This window comes from Vombatus ursinus, unplaced genomic scaffold (genome assembly GCF_900497805.2).
Source record: "Vombatus ursinus unplaced genomic scaffold, bare-nosed wombat genome assembly UNPS02001419.1, whole genome shotgun sequence".
Classification (NCBI taxonomy): domain Eukaryota; kingdom Metazoa; phylum Chordata; class Mammalia; order Diprotodontia; family Vombatidae; genus Vombatus; species Vombatus ursinus.
The window spans coordinates 6,936,039-6,949,859 of NW_020941197.1; the positions used below are offsets into that span (position 1 = coordinate 6,936,039).

At 39.7% G+C, this 13,821-nt stretch overlaps 1 protein-coding gene across 3 annotated transcripts in view; it reads left to right on the forward strand.

Moving 5' to 3' along the window:
• Window positions 1-1,632: 1,632 nt before the first annotated feature.
• COL8A1 (collagen type VIII alpha 1 chain) overlaps window positions 1,633-13,821 on the forward strand; it is a 227,144-nt gene continuing 214,955 nt past the window's right edge. For 2 of the 3 annotated variants that reach the window (XM_027868403.1, XM_027868418.1), the window contains exon 1: window positions 1,633-1,740. The gene's annotated coding sequence lies outside the window, so the exon portion shown is untranslated. Of the gene's footprint in view, window positions 1,797-13,821 lie in introns of all 3 variants that reach the window. The other variant, XM_027868411.1, reaches the window with a different exon arrangement.

The window sequence follows — 13,821 nt, forward strand, 5'->3', positions numbered from 1 at the left end:
GACTAGTAGAAAGGCTATTACAGTGAGGATACTCTAAACATGATATAAAGGAGACAGTGTGACATATTTAAAAAGAATGCTGGCTCTGGAGGCAAGGGAACTGAGTTCAAATCCTATCTCTGAGTCCTTTCATATCTCAGTTTCCTCATCCGTAAAATTGGATAGAATGCCCTCTGAGGTCCTTTCTAGTTCTAAATCTATGACCCTATCACTATATTCCTGCAAAGATCATCTTCCTCTTTCCCTCCCATCTCTGCCCCAAAGCCCTTAAGACTTGTCATAACTAAGAGACTTAGGGCTTAATATCATACAGATACACATACTTAGAGCAAGCACTTTCTTTTTTAAACCCATTTATTTGTTTGGTGATGGGGAGAAGGGGCTAGGGAATGAGTCGCTAGTTAGCAGGGAGAAGGAGGCTGAGTACTATACATGTATGTATGTATGCATGCATGTACATATGTATATATGTATTTCTTCAGGCCAGAGTTCCTTGTAAAGATTTCAGAATAATGTCTTTGGATCCCTTGGCCCATTGCTGGTGGCATACACTCCCAATGTTTTAATGGCAAGGCAAAACTCAGAAGGTTATGGCACCAGGAATTTTTCCTGCTGTTAGGAATGGAAGTTTTTAAAAGGCGGAAAATAACCAAAAGGCAGGATTCACTGAAGTCCTATGTTATGTAAGCAGATGTTAGAGAGCTGTAGCTGCTTTAGAGAGATTCCATTCTCTGAGAACAAATCTCCCCTGATCCTCCCACAAACTTCTCTGGCTTATCCTAATACTACAGAATACCTTAAGCACAGCCCATGGATATTTGGAAGTCCTAGGGCATACGCCATAGGACCTAGATTAAGATATTTCTCTTGTCAAATAAACTTTATAAAGAGTGATCTGGATTTGGCAACCTCAGTGAGAGGTGGGTAGTTCTTGTGGTTTGGGGTGGGGGATGCGGGGAGGGGGTGTGGTCTCCGGTATGTACAAGGTAACTATAGGAGCCAGCGATCTATTCCCTGTACTCCTGGGCTGAACTGAAATCGAATGTATTTGCTGCTCTAAATTATAACTCCCTTCCTTTTAAATTTCCTCCTGGTCCTTCATTCTCTTTATTTCCTTTCACAGTTGTTTATGGTAGGTTTTAAAATTAAAAGGCAGTGGCTTTCCTCTCACCCCTCTCCGCCCCCCAACTCCATAATAGTAATGATTCCAGTAGCCGTTTTCTTTTACTCACACATACGAAGAATTTAATGCTAAAATTAAATAACTCCAATCTATCTCCCTCCCTCCCCACCCCCCAGCCCTGCTTGGCTACTGATTTTGTTAGTCTGTCTGGCTCTTTTTCCCTCTCTCCATCCCTTCAGACATAGTTGCTTCTCTATTTCTCTGCCTTTACATCTCTCTCTTTTCCTCTCCCTAACCCTATCCCCTTCCTTGCTTCTCTCCTCTCCCTCCACCACCCCCACCCCCGCCCCGCTTTTCCTGCTTCTCCCTCCTCCCCTTTTTTCCCTCTCCACCTCGGGCTCCTTCTCCCTCCCCAGAGAATAGAGTGGCCAGTTCCTTTTGAGAGCTGCCCGCCTGCCTGCCTGCCTTCTCTCTGCCCACCTACTATGAGAAGCAGCTCCTCCCACCTGCCCATAAAAGCCAAGTGCTTGTTACCAGCAGCTGATCAGAGAGCATTTTCACAGTCCTCTCCTGTTGGGAGCCACTGTTCTTCTCTCCTTGGATCTTAAAGACTCCAGGTAAGACAATACCTCTTCAGGCATCTGACTCACCAGGACACTGCAGCCCCCAAGGAGTAAGTAGCCTTTGTGGCACGACGCTTACTGTTTTGCTCGAGGTGTTGTTGCGGGGTTTGTGCGATGCCTGCCTGATCAGCTGTTCTTAACCAGCATCTGGTTTAAAAACAAACTCCTGTTTGAACAGTGAAGTTTAAAAAAATCATCTTGTGGAGAAACAGCCGCATAGATATTGAAAAAACATTTTCTTTTCTTTCATTCTCCCCCTCCTCAACCCCTTACAGATTGTTGGGGAAGTAAAAATTAGTCCGTTGAGGGTGTTTTGCTTACTTTGCATTACAAATATTTTACATATCAATAGGGGGGCTGGAGTAAAAGCCTTGTCATGTTGTCAAATATGTTATTTTAAAAGAACACAATTGCCTTCCTAAAATAGCACACTCAAAGATCCAGTTAACGCTTTTTGTGATGTTTTCCAAACCCCCAAGATTGCTTCTGTAAGTTCTTTAAAAGAAAAAGAAAGAAAAAGAAAAAAATCTTTCCAGGTTTCTGTGCTTGGAAAAAATGATGTGAACTGCTTGCCCTTTGCAGAAGGACAGCAATCAGGTGGCTGGTAGATAGGAAAGGATGAACATCAATGAGCAGGCTGGGGCAAAATGTGCTACTTTAAAACTAATAAAAGGTGAGATTTTGTTTAAATAAAGATAGCTTGTCAAGAGGTCTATCAATTAATATACACACATTAATATAAACACAAACTTCCCCGTAGAGTGTTTTTAAATTATCTCTACTAAGAGAAAAAATATGTGTAGGGAAATATCATAATGGTACTAGATAAAAAGGAATAAGGACTGAATCTATGATTTCAATTGATAGACTCCCTCTACCAAAACAGATCAGCCCTTTCTATACAACCTATAATCTTAGAGAGTTAGTATGGAGGCTAACTGACTTGTCTAGGGTCACAATGTGTCAGAGGTGGGGTGAGAACCCAGGTCATGCTGGTTTCAAGGGCTGACTCTCTACATTGTACTATGCTGCCTCTATATACAGGAAAGTTGGGATTGGGGGAGAAAGAGAAATAAAGATTTGGAAGACCTGGGTTCAAGTTCCACCTCAGATATATATACTGGATTTGTGATCCTGAAAAAAGTTATGTAACCTCTTAATACCCAGGTAATTCTCCAAGACTTGAAATTGAAGAATTTATCCACATTGGCTGAGGGAGTCCCTCACCAGCAGTTCACTATAGCAGTGCAATCACAGATTCAGTCTCTATAATCATCCTTGGAGGTTTCATCTGCTTCTCTCTGCTCATCCCCCTTTCCTTATTGCTTATGTAGCTTTTAGGACCAAATTGAACTTGTCTGGATGGCACCTGTTTCTCACAGAGTTGTCCATCTGTTGAAATCATGCCCCCTTTAAGAGATGCTAAAATATTAGTCCTAAGTCCAGGCTGTCTTCCTAATATCTAAGTACCAGGGATGCAGATTACACACCTGTGAAAGGGAAAAAGCTACTCCACAGTGGCTCAGTTTATTTAAAGTAGTTACTTTCTGCCCCCAAGTTCCAAATCCAAGGCGGTGTGTTCTATTTGTTATGTACTACATCTCTCTCATGTGGCAGAGGAAACCTCTTCACATGTTTGGATTGTGTAAGAGCCCTCTTAAAGAAGAAAACCCAAGGCTGCCTTTCAGGAAACCAAACCACTCTATTAGTCAGGGTCCTGTAAGTGGGAAAGGAAAATGTTTCATTTTTCATTTTATTCTGATTATTTTCTTCCCCTTCCTGTCCCCCTCCCAAAAGAAAATGATCCTACAATTAAGGTGTCAAAAATTCTTCACTGCTTAAAAAAAGATCATCATTAAAAACTGACATTTGATGCTACCTTTGGCTCTTTGTTCCATATTTTAAAAAATTATTTAAAAAGTAATTCATTAAAAGATTCTACTGGGGAGAGTCTAATGCTGATCCAAATGCAGGGGATGTAGGGAACTTATGTACCCCACAAAATCTAGATCCTGTAAAACATTATTTCAGTAAGGTAATTATCTAGGAGAGGCAGTTTGATGACATGAAATTCCTGGTTAGCCAAGAAAAACATGTGACTTGAGTGCATGGAGATACCTTTTATCTCTTGTCACTAAATAGAGGCTGCTCTTTTTATGTCTGCTTTAAGTGAGTAATCAACCATGATAAGTGTCCATGTAAAGCATCAGAAATGTGTGGTATGTTCAAGCCAATTCTTGTTTAAGATCGTGATTTGATTTTGTTCAGTTCAGCATCATTGCTTGTGTGATAATGTACTTTTCTGGACACTGTGTCCTTTGGACAAAAGTTATCTTTTCTACAAAAATGTTTTCCCAAATTGGAAACAGAGCCCTTGTAACACACCTTCATCTGGAGAGAAAAAGAAGGTCTGATCATCTTTTGTTCTTTCTGGTCACTCACTCTATTCTCTTTGACCTGAACCACTTGCCTTGGTATGTACTGTCCAGTTAAATCAGTTAACGGAAAAAGGTGATCAAACATCCGTTGATTAATTCCGCAATGCCTTGGTCTGTGCTACCCTTGTTAAGCCTATGAATTTTGAGAGACAGTCTGGGTATTCATGACCTCACCTTCTTAGCATTTTTTTTTCAGATATTCTCAGAATTGTTCATTAGCTCCTAAGGCATCTTGCATAAGACAAGTCTTCCAACTTTAAGTCAGAGAAAAGCATGACATGGCTCAACAAAATTAGTACTTCCCTTGGTCCTTGCACATAAAGAATAGGCACTTAATAATTACTAGTTGAAACAAATGTGTGTTGAATTGACTGAAGAATTTATCCACTCTATGATGATCTTGTTAATACCTCTCTATCATATCACCATGTCTCCTGTCCCTTGGAAGTTGACAGCAACTCACTATGACAGTTGATTTTGAGTTAAGTTTTAACTCTGAGACAAGAAGACATAAGCTGACAAACTCCACCACCACCTTGCTTCCCTGCCCCTTTCCTCCTATTAGAGATATGACATGAGTAGAGTGTTCTGACTGCATTCTGGAATCAATTATATATATATCCGATGAGGCATAATGATAATAATAAAAATAATTGGGCATAGGATAGATTATACTAGAGGGTGGAGTATGGGTGTCACTGATACAGATTCAAGGCAGAAGAAGAGGAATTTTAGATACAGGAGTAGCCTACAAGAGATGAAATACCAAGGTGTCTGGTAGCAAGAGCAAATCCTTGTCATAATCATCTAAGTGGGAGAATATCAAGTGAAAAATAAAACAGGAAGAAATGAAGTACAATTCTCATCGGTTGTCTCTCCTGGTTCTGCCACCTGAGGAACTGAGATCCCTCTCACCCTTCATATGGTGGTTTAACAGACTAATAGAACTGTTCTTGTCGACCAAAGGTGAATGGAGGATATGTATATATTTCAGTTCATCAACAAGCATCTTATTAAGAGGAGCGACATGATATGGTAGATAGAGCGCTGGATTTGGAGTCAGGAAGATGTGGGGTTCAAATCCAGGAAAATGATCCAGTAGTATGTATATCAACTGAATTCTGGGGTGGGGAGGAGGATTGCGTGCATACATTTTTAAGTTTAATCTGTATCATTAACACTTTCTTAGGTCTTGACAATCAACAAAACAATAAAATAAGCCCCAGCTGGTAGCAATGGCCATTTCTAAGGCATAAACGCCCACACAAAACATGCAACAATTTGCTGTGACTCCCTTTGCCAATTCCATCTTTGCCGCTCACTATTATAAGCACTTAATAAATGTTTATTGATTAATGTTGATTGATTGATGACCAGGCAATGAATTTAACATCTTTGAACTTCATCTTCCTCATTTGTAAAAATGAACTGGTTGGACTAGATGTTTCTACGGTCTCTTTCAATTCTAAATATATAATCGCTAAGCATCTACCGTGTGCTTGATACTGGGGCCAGAAGACAAAAATGAGCCCACCCCTGCCTTATGTTCTATTGGGAGACATATATAGAAATATATACAAAGCAAATATATACAAATATATATATATAAATATATAAAGCAAATATATACAAAGCAAATACAAGTTAATTGGGTGGGGTGGGTGGAGGGAAATGGACTAGTAGTGTTCAAGCTCAGCCTTGAAGGAAAGTAGGGATTCTAAGCAGCAGACCAAATTATCTAGTACTCCCCTTGGTCCTTTCACATAAGGACTTAATAAATCCGCTTTGAAACAAGTGTTTGTTGAATTGACTAAAGAACATATCTGCCCTACCACCATCCACCTGTCTTGTTAATACCTTGCAGTGATTCCATTACTATGAGATACATGACTCTATCTGTCACAATGTGGAGTAAGGGATAGTCAAACTTTGTTCAGAATTATACTTATCCTGGCACATAATCCAAGGGAATTTGCCATTTATCATTTAAGCCACTCCTGCCACATTTTAACTATAAATTTTGCAGAATCTATTTCTTCAGTGTTGGATGGTTGGAGCTAGTGAGAGAAATACACCACCACATCTTCACACAGTAGCTGATTTCTGGCAAGATCCCTTGTTACCTTACAGGTTTAAAAACCCCTCTTCTTTCTTTCCTTTAGCTACCAGGGTCCAGTCTGAATGTCTACAACGCTATCAAAGACTTGGCAACTTTTTTGTACTTCTGACCTCAAAAGACCACTGTGTCCTTCAGAACCATTCTATAAAAACCTTCTGCTTTCCTTTCTCTTCACTGGTCCCTAGATGTAGACACACGTATGCTATTTGAGAAAGATGCAGAATTTGAAACTCAGAGAGTACATCTCAGAGAGATACAGATTTGAGCGCTCTTCTAAGAGCTATACTATCCTATCAACGGGAAAAGAGCTATGCTATCCTATAAATTGGCAGAGGGAGGGGAAAGAAGGTCAAGGCCAGGGCCCAATTCCCTCAGGAATTTTGAGCCTCTTCCACAATTAATGTTGTGTGAACTGGGGCCCTCACCAAACCTAAGCTTCTAAGAATTACTGGACTACCGCTCACAAAATGCTGAGTAAATAAGAAAAAGGATCTTGTTGAGAACTGGCAGTCACTAGACTGTCCAGGATATGCCAACACTCTTTTCTAGAGAGGCAAGACTGAGCAGTGTGAAAGGAAAGAGGGTTATAAATTTCTGCATCATTAGGCAGACACCGATATTCTGAACGGTCTTTATTTGTTCATAAATCTCTGAAAAGTTTAAGAAAAATAGACCTCCGTCCTTTTATTGCAGAAGTAAGGATTGGGAGTGGCATCCACAGGTGCTAACTATTGCCTATAATAAAGTCAGCCTTTAGCTTTATCTGCTTTTAAAAGTAAGGGAGAAGAGGGGAAAGGGATATATTCGGAAGAGGCTTCTATACAGAAATAAAAGACTTCAATAAAAAATTTTTTGAAGAAATTCTTAGAGCTGATTGAAGCAAGTGATGCTTTAACCTCTTCTAATAAGCCAGTTGATTGGGATGAAGGAGAAGAAGGAATCGGGGAGGCAAAGGAGCAGTTGCAGAATAGAGAATACAATTTTGGAATATCTGTAAGGTCAGAACCTTTTGAGGTCATGCTGTAATCAAAAAATCCACAAGGCAGTTTGAAACTACAGCAGTTGAAGAGAACCAAGAAAAAATAAGCCAAGAAACCGAATCATAGATGCAGCTGCCAGAAAAGACCCTGCAGGTTCATGGAGTCATGGCTCCTGATTCAACACAGGTGCAAATGGAACGAATAATCACTTTAGCTGATTGCCGCACTTAGTCGTTAAACTGTCCCTCGAATGAAACTCTATAATCTTCCTAAGCAAACTCTCCTGGAATTACCCAAGTTACCTGGTGACTAGTCTTAAGCTCTCACTGTTGTTGTTAGAGGCCTTAACTTTTAATCTTTTCTAGAAAATGCTTTACCATCTCACTGTAATGTTTCTGTACTGGTGGACTGTTGTAACTGTATCCCCCAAGACTTCCCCCCCTTGATTTCTTTTCTTTAATTTTGAGGAAGCCAAACTCTCTCCATTTTTCCTCATAGATCATTCTTTCTGAACTGACATTCATTCTGGGGGCTCCTTCTTCTAGACAGAATATATTCCACCCTATCAAATAAAAATGTACTTTGTTCTTAACTTTTTTCAAATATTATTTTAGATGGTTAAGGGAATAGATAACTTTTAAGTACTTTGTACACCTTTTAAAGTGCTATATAAATGAGTTATTACTATTATTTAAAATGACTATTCGCTGATACACTGGGCAGCTAGGTGGCATGGTAGACAGTGTTGGGCCTAGAGTCAAGAAGACTCATCTTTCTGAGTTCAAATTTGGCCTTAGACACTTACCAGCTGTGTGACTCTGGGCAAGTCACTTAACTCCATTTACCTCAGTTTCCAATCATCTTTAAAATGAACTGGAGAGGGAAATGGCAAACCACTTCAGTATCTCTACCAAGAAAACACTAAATGGGGTCATGGAGAGTCAGACACGACTCAAAAATGACTGAACAAAAATGACTGAACCTATTAATATTTCTTTTTTTAAAATGTGTCCCTATCTCCTCAATTACCAGTCCCTTTTCTGATTTCACAGTAGTTTAGTCAACTCACTGTATGTTCTGTGCTTCACCATGTACCCTGGTGCTTCACACAAAGAACCCCTGGGCCTTGCCCATCTGCTTCACTGCTGCACTCTTAGGATTTCTGGGCCTTCCCACCTGCCCTGCAGCTGGAACTCTTATGTGTATTACTCCACTGATTAGAGCAAGAATTCCTTGAGAGTAGAGATTATCTTACTCTTTCTATTTGTATCCCCAGAAATACAATAAGTACTTAATAAATACTTCATTCATCCATACTGCATAAACCTCAGAGCAAATAATGTCATATTAGGAATTCTGTGAATGTCCAACAAGTTTTTCAAGATTACAAAGATGTTTAATCATACTTCTGAGGACACAGAGGAAGGATCAGTGAGACAGCTAGGTGACTCAGTGATTAGAACACTGGACCGGCAGTCATGAAGACCTGAGTTCAAAGCTGGCCTCAGACTTTTACTAGCTGTAACATCCTGGGCAAGTCATTTAATGTCTGTCTGCCTCAGCTTCCTCATCCATAAAATGGGACTGATAATAGCATCCACTTTGCATGTTGTTGTAAGGATCAAATGAGTAAAGCACAAAAAAAATTTGAGTTATTCTTAATATTACTGGAGAAGTAATATTATCTCTGGATTTGGTTTGTGACATTGACAATACCTTTTCCCTCGTTTCCTACCCCTGAAAAAAGTGGGCACTAATTAGTGCCCTCATCCAGTCTGTGCTTAAGCACTAGTCCAAAATAAGTGCTTTTCCTAATCAAGCCCTTCTCCATAAACTTCCCCCCTCTCTTACCCTACCAAGGAGGCAATCACTTTTAAAATTTCCCCACTACTACCTTTTATTGTAGGACAAATAAGTGACATATAGATATGGTACTTTGAAGCTTTTGAAGTAGTTTTGAACCTCACAACTCTGTATGGTATGTAGGTGGCACAGTTAATAGAGTGCTGGACTTGGAGTCAAGAAGACCTGAGTTCAAATCCTTCCTCAAACATGTCCGAGCTATGACCCTGGGCAAGTCATTTGCCCTCTGTCAGCCTCAGATGCCTCATCTATAAAATGGGAATAATAATAGCACTTGCCTCATAGAATTGTGGTGAGAATCGAATGAGATAACATATGTAAAGTGCTTCACAAACCTTATTGATCTATGCAAATACTAGCTATTACTTTTAGAGTGTGTTGTTTGTGTATTGTGTTTATTTTTTTTATTTTGTGTTTATTTGTGTTTATGTGTATTGTATCTTATTTGTGTAAAATCTGTATATTATACAGTTGAAGAAGACTCAGAGAAATTGTTATTTGCACATAGTCAGATAGCTAGTAAGTATCAGAATCAGCATTTAAACCCATATCTTCCTTACTTTGAGTCCAGCATGAAATGAGAGTCAGGTAGCACAGTAGCCAAGGACTTGGAGTCAGGAAGACTTGAGTTCAAATCTAGTCTCAGACACTTACTTGCTGTGTGACTTCAGTCTTTGTCTTTAAAGTCTTAGATTTTAGTCTTAATCTTTGTCTGCCTCAGTCTCCTCACTAGTAAAATGGAAATAATAATAATACCTATCTTCCAGGGTTGTTTTGAGGATCAAATGAGATAATATTTGTAAAGTGCTTGGCATAGTGCCAGGCACATAGTAGGTGCTTAATAAATGCTTGTTTAAAAATTTTTAAAAGAGACAGATGTCCAATATGCTATACTGCTGCTCCTCACCCAAAGCCAAGTTGATAAAATCTGCAATATTTCTATCAACCTTCCCATGTACACCTATAGTCCTGAATATATAAAGCCAAAAAAGTATGAATCCTGCAATTTCAATACTTATTATTATTATCATTATTAATAGCTAGCCTTTATATAACATAGTTCCAGGCACTATGCCAAATGCTTTACAATTATGATGTATTCGATCCTTACACCAACCCTGGGAGGTAGGTGCTATTAATATCCCCATTTTATAGTTGAGAAAACTGAAGCAAACAGAGGTTGTGATTTGCCCAGTGTCTGACGCTAGATTTGAACTCCAGTCTTCCTGACTCTATCCACTGTGGACCTACCTGACCATTTTAAAGATCTTATTTATACACAGTTGGATTCCTTTTAGGCTTACACCTCGTTTAGTTTTTCACACTATGGGGTCATAAACATTTGCATATCTGAAATAATAAATGCATTTTGATAATACATCAAGAAACTTGAGATGCAGAAAATTATAAAGGTTAAAAAAATAGATTATGGTCTCCATCCTTGATAAAACATTAAATAAATCCACAGGTTATTAGAGCAAATGTTTGTTTGGTTTTCCTTCCTCTGAAACAAACCGTTAGTTGTTTGTACTTTTAAGCAGCAGGCATGAATCACACTGGTGCGTGTAAAATTTTATATACAGTACTCCACGTATGATCATCCATCTGAAAATGACTTCTTTCAAAAAAAATGCTTCTAAATAGAGGCTCTGGGACTGCCTCTCACAAGCTCTTTACTGATGTGTTTACATCATGGGCTCTTTCAAGCGGAGCCATCGCTTGACACGCTGAGATTAGAGACAAGCCCGTAATTACTCACAGTCCGATCCATAAAGTCGTCAAGCTATTCTCGAATCTCCAAACCAGGCTGGAGGGAAAAGTTTGATGAATGGGCCTGGGCATGGGCGTGTGCTGCAGTCTTCCACTGCTTTTCCAGCCTGCTGGGTAGTCTCTCCAGGCCCCCATGCTGCCGACACTCGGCAGCTGTACTTTCGGGGAGCCCAGCCAAAGGATTCCATTAACCAAGGCGCACGTACACAGTGAGAAGACGTGTACTCTGGTGCCGCCGAGCTTCAGAAGGTCTCATCCACCACCATACCGAGTTCAACGTTGTAAATACTCCTCGGGGGTGTTGGGGATTAGTGTTTACTCTGCCACAGCTGGGGAATATTTTGCCGGCTTTGAATCTGCTGAGTTCATTTCATATACTTGTCCATGTGTCGCTGAACAAGTTGTAGGGTGTAGTGGGTCGAGGGCTAGCGCTGAAGTCAGGAAGATCTGTTTGTGACGTGTATGGAGCCTAGGTAACCCTGGACAAGTTACCTTCTCAGTGGTGTAGGAAAATGAGTGGAAAACTTACACTGGTTTTGAGAGGGAGTTTTCTTAGCTGAGAATTCCCTATACCAATGAAATCAGAGTTGCTGTCTCTATCCCTATTTGTCTCACGTTATTGACTTGAGTGTCTCACATTATCTATCCACATTTATCTCGTATTCTGAAATGCTCTGCATCATTGTTTTTTAATAGATACCTTCTTAAGGATTGTTGTTGGTGGGTGGTGTCCTGACTCCATTTGGGGTTTTCTTGGCAAAGATCCTGGAGTGGTTTGCCATTTTCTTCTCCAGATCATTTTGCAGATGAGGAAACTGAGGCAAACACCCAGGGTAACATAGCTAGTAAGTGTCTGAGGCCAGATTTGAACTTAGGTCTTCCTGACTCCAGGCCTAGCACTCTATTCACTGTACCACTTAACTGTCCCTCTACTTAAGGATATAAAGCTGTAAGAATTCATAGGCGGCCTTGGCACTGATGAGTTGGGTTGGCCTCTTTTTAGAAGGTGTGAGATAAGATGAAATCAAGAAATATAGGTGGTAAAAGGAAGAAATACAAGGATGGGATAAAAAATTTAAGAAACATTTTGGGGGAAAGACTAGGTCTAGGATATCTCAAGTTCTAGGAAATGTTTAAACTGGATTGCGACTTTGTGTCCCGCTATCAGATAATCCCAGAAAAAAATAATAATAAATGAGGAAAGATGTCCACCTAGTTACCAATTTAGCAAATATCTCAGGCATTTTTCTCTGCTCTTGGATGCTCTGTAATTTGACCTCTTTTCTAGTTTCTCTCCAATTGAAAGGTAGACCCTGTGCTCTCAACATTAATTCAAAAGTTCCTGACTGATAGAGAGAAGGGAAAGTTCAGAATAAAAAGTTGCATGATTTCCAGGGCAGACTTTTGCTTTGAATTTATCTTGAGAAAAGTGGATGTAAATGTTTCCTTGGAATCAAGAGCTGTAATATGCCATAGTAGCACTTCACACAGTTGGTTTTCCTTTTTTAAAAAATCCTAATATAAGACTCTCTGAATAAATCTTCACGTTTTAATGGTGCCAAAATGTCAGGGCTTGTTGAAGGTTTTTTTTCTTTTAAAGAAAACCAAAGTAATCTCAGAAAATGTTCTTTCCAAGGCCATAACAAAGCCAAGACTGAATCTAAAAGCTCAATTCAGTAACAAACAACCTCTGGCCCCTGGGTCAGCTAGAAAGGAGTCTCCAAAGGGCCAAAGACCCAAGAACAGATTTGCCATCCCCAAAAGAGAACCACATTTTTACCTCATTATATGTCACACTCCCATCTCACTATGAACCCATTAGAAGGGCAGCCCAGAAGAGGAGGCTGAAATTAATTCACCGTATTTTTCCCTCCGAAGATGGCCTCACAAAACCTGTTCCTCAGCATCTGTGGTCACTCGAGGGAATTTACAATAGTCTAGCCCTAGACTGGAGTGAATTGCCTTTTGTATCAAACGTTTCCACTGCACAGCTGAGTGTAGATGGCTTGTTAAGACTTGTGGCACTTGCATAATTTGGAAGGCTTTAAGGGAACGGACGTGAATCATGTCAACAGAAGAGCAGTTTCCCTGGCACACTGAAGAAGGGCAACTGGCTTTGCCAATGAACAACATTCCCACTAGACTGAAGCTATCAACTTTTCCTGGTTATTACTGATGGTAATAGGGTTGGGTCTCAATTATTTATTTTATGTTATTTATGTTATTTTGCAAATAACAAACCTCTTGAAGTGGTCACATGTATTCGGACTTGAATTCTTCAAAGTTGTGATTATGTATTATACAGTAAGCAGTTCTAGCCCAAGAGAAATATGCCATGTGAATTCAAAAAGGCGATCACTTCAGGGGATTCACTATTCACACAAATCAGGAACTGCATGTCATTAGGAGATTTTGTTTATGATGAGAGGGTGGTCTTGGGAGTCTACTTAGGTCCAAGAAACATTCAAGGACCTAATTCAGGTGCAGCTGGGTCAACAGTAGATAGCACATTCCACTTGGTGGTCAGGAAGTTTGAACCCTGCCTCTGACACTACCTGTGTAACCTTAGACAAATCTTTTAACCTCTCTCTCAGTCTCAGGAAATTGTGCAGATTAACTTAAATTGTGTCTTACCAAGTGTTTTGATTGCCTTATACACTGGTAAACAGCGTAGAGTATTAGTATTACTTCAGCAATATTAGAGAAATCATACTCAGAGCCATCTAGAAGTAGCTGATTTTAATATATATAGAATCAGATCTGAATATATGGGATTTCCAATATCAAGCATTTTATGACCTTTTAAGATCTACCCTAATGATGAGACCAATGGTTCCCATCCTATTGGTTAAGCATTCTTTTCTTGAATGAGATCCATAAATTCATAAATCCATGGATAAACTAA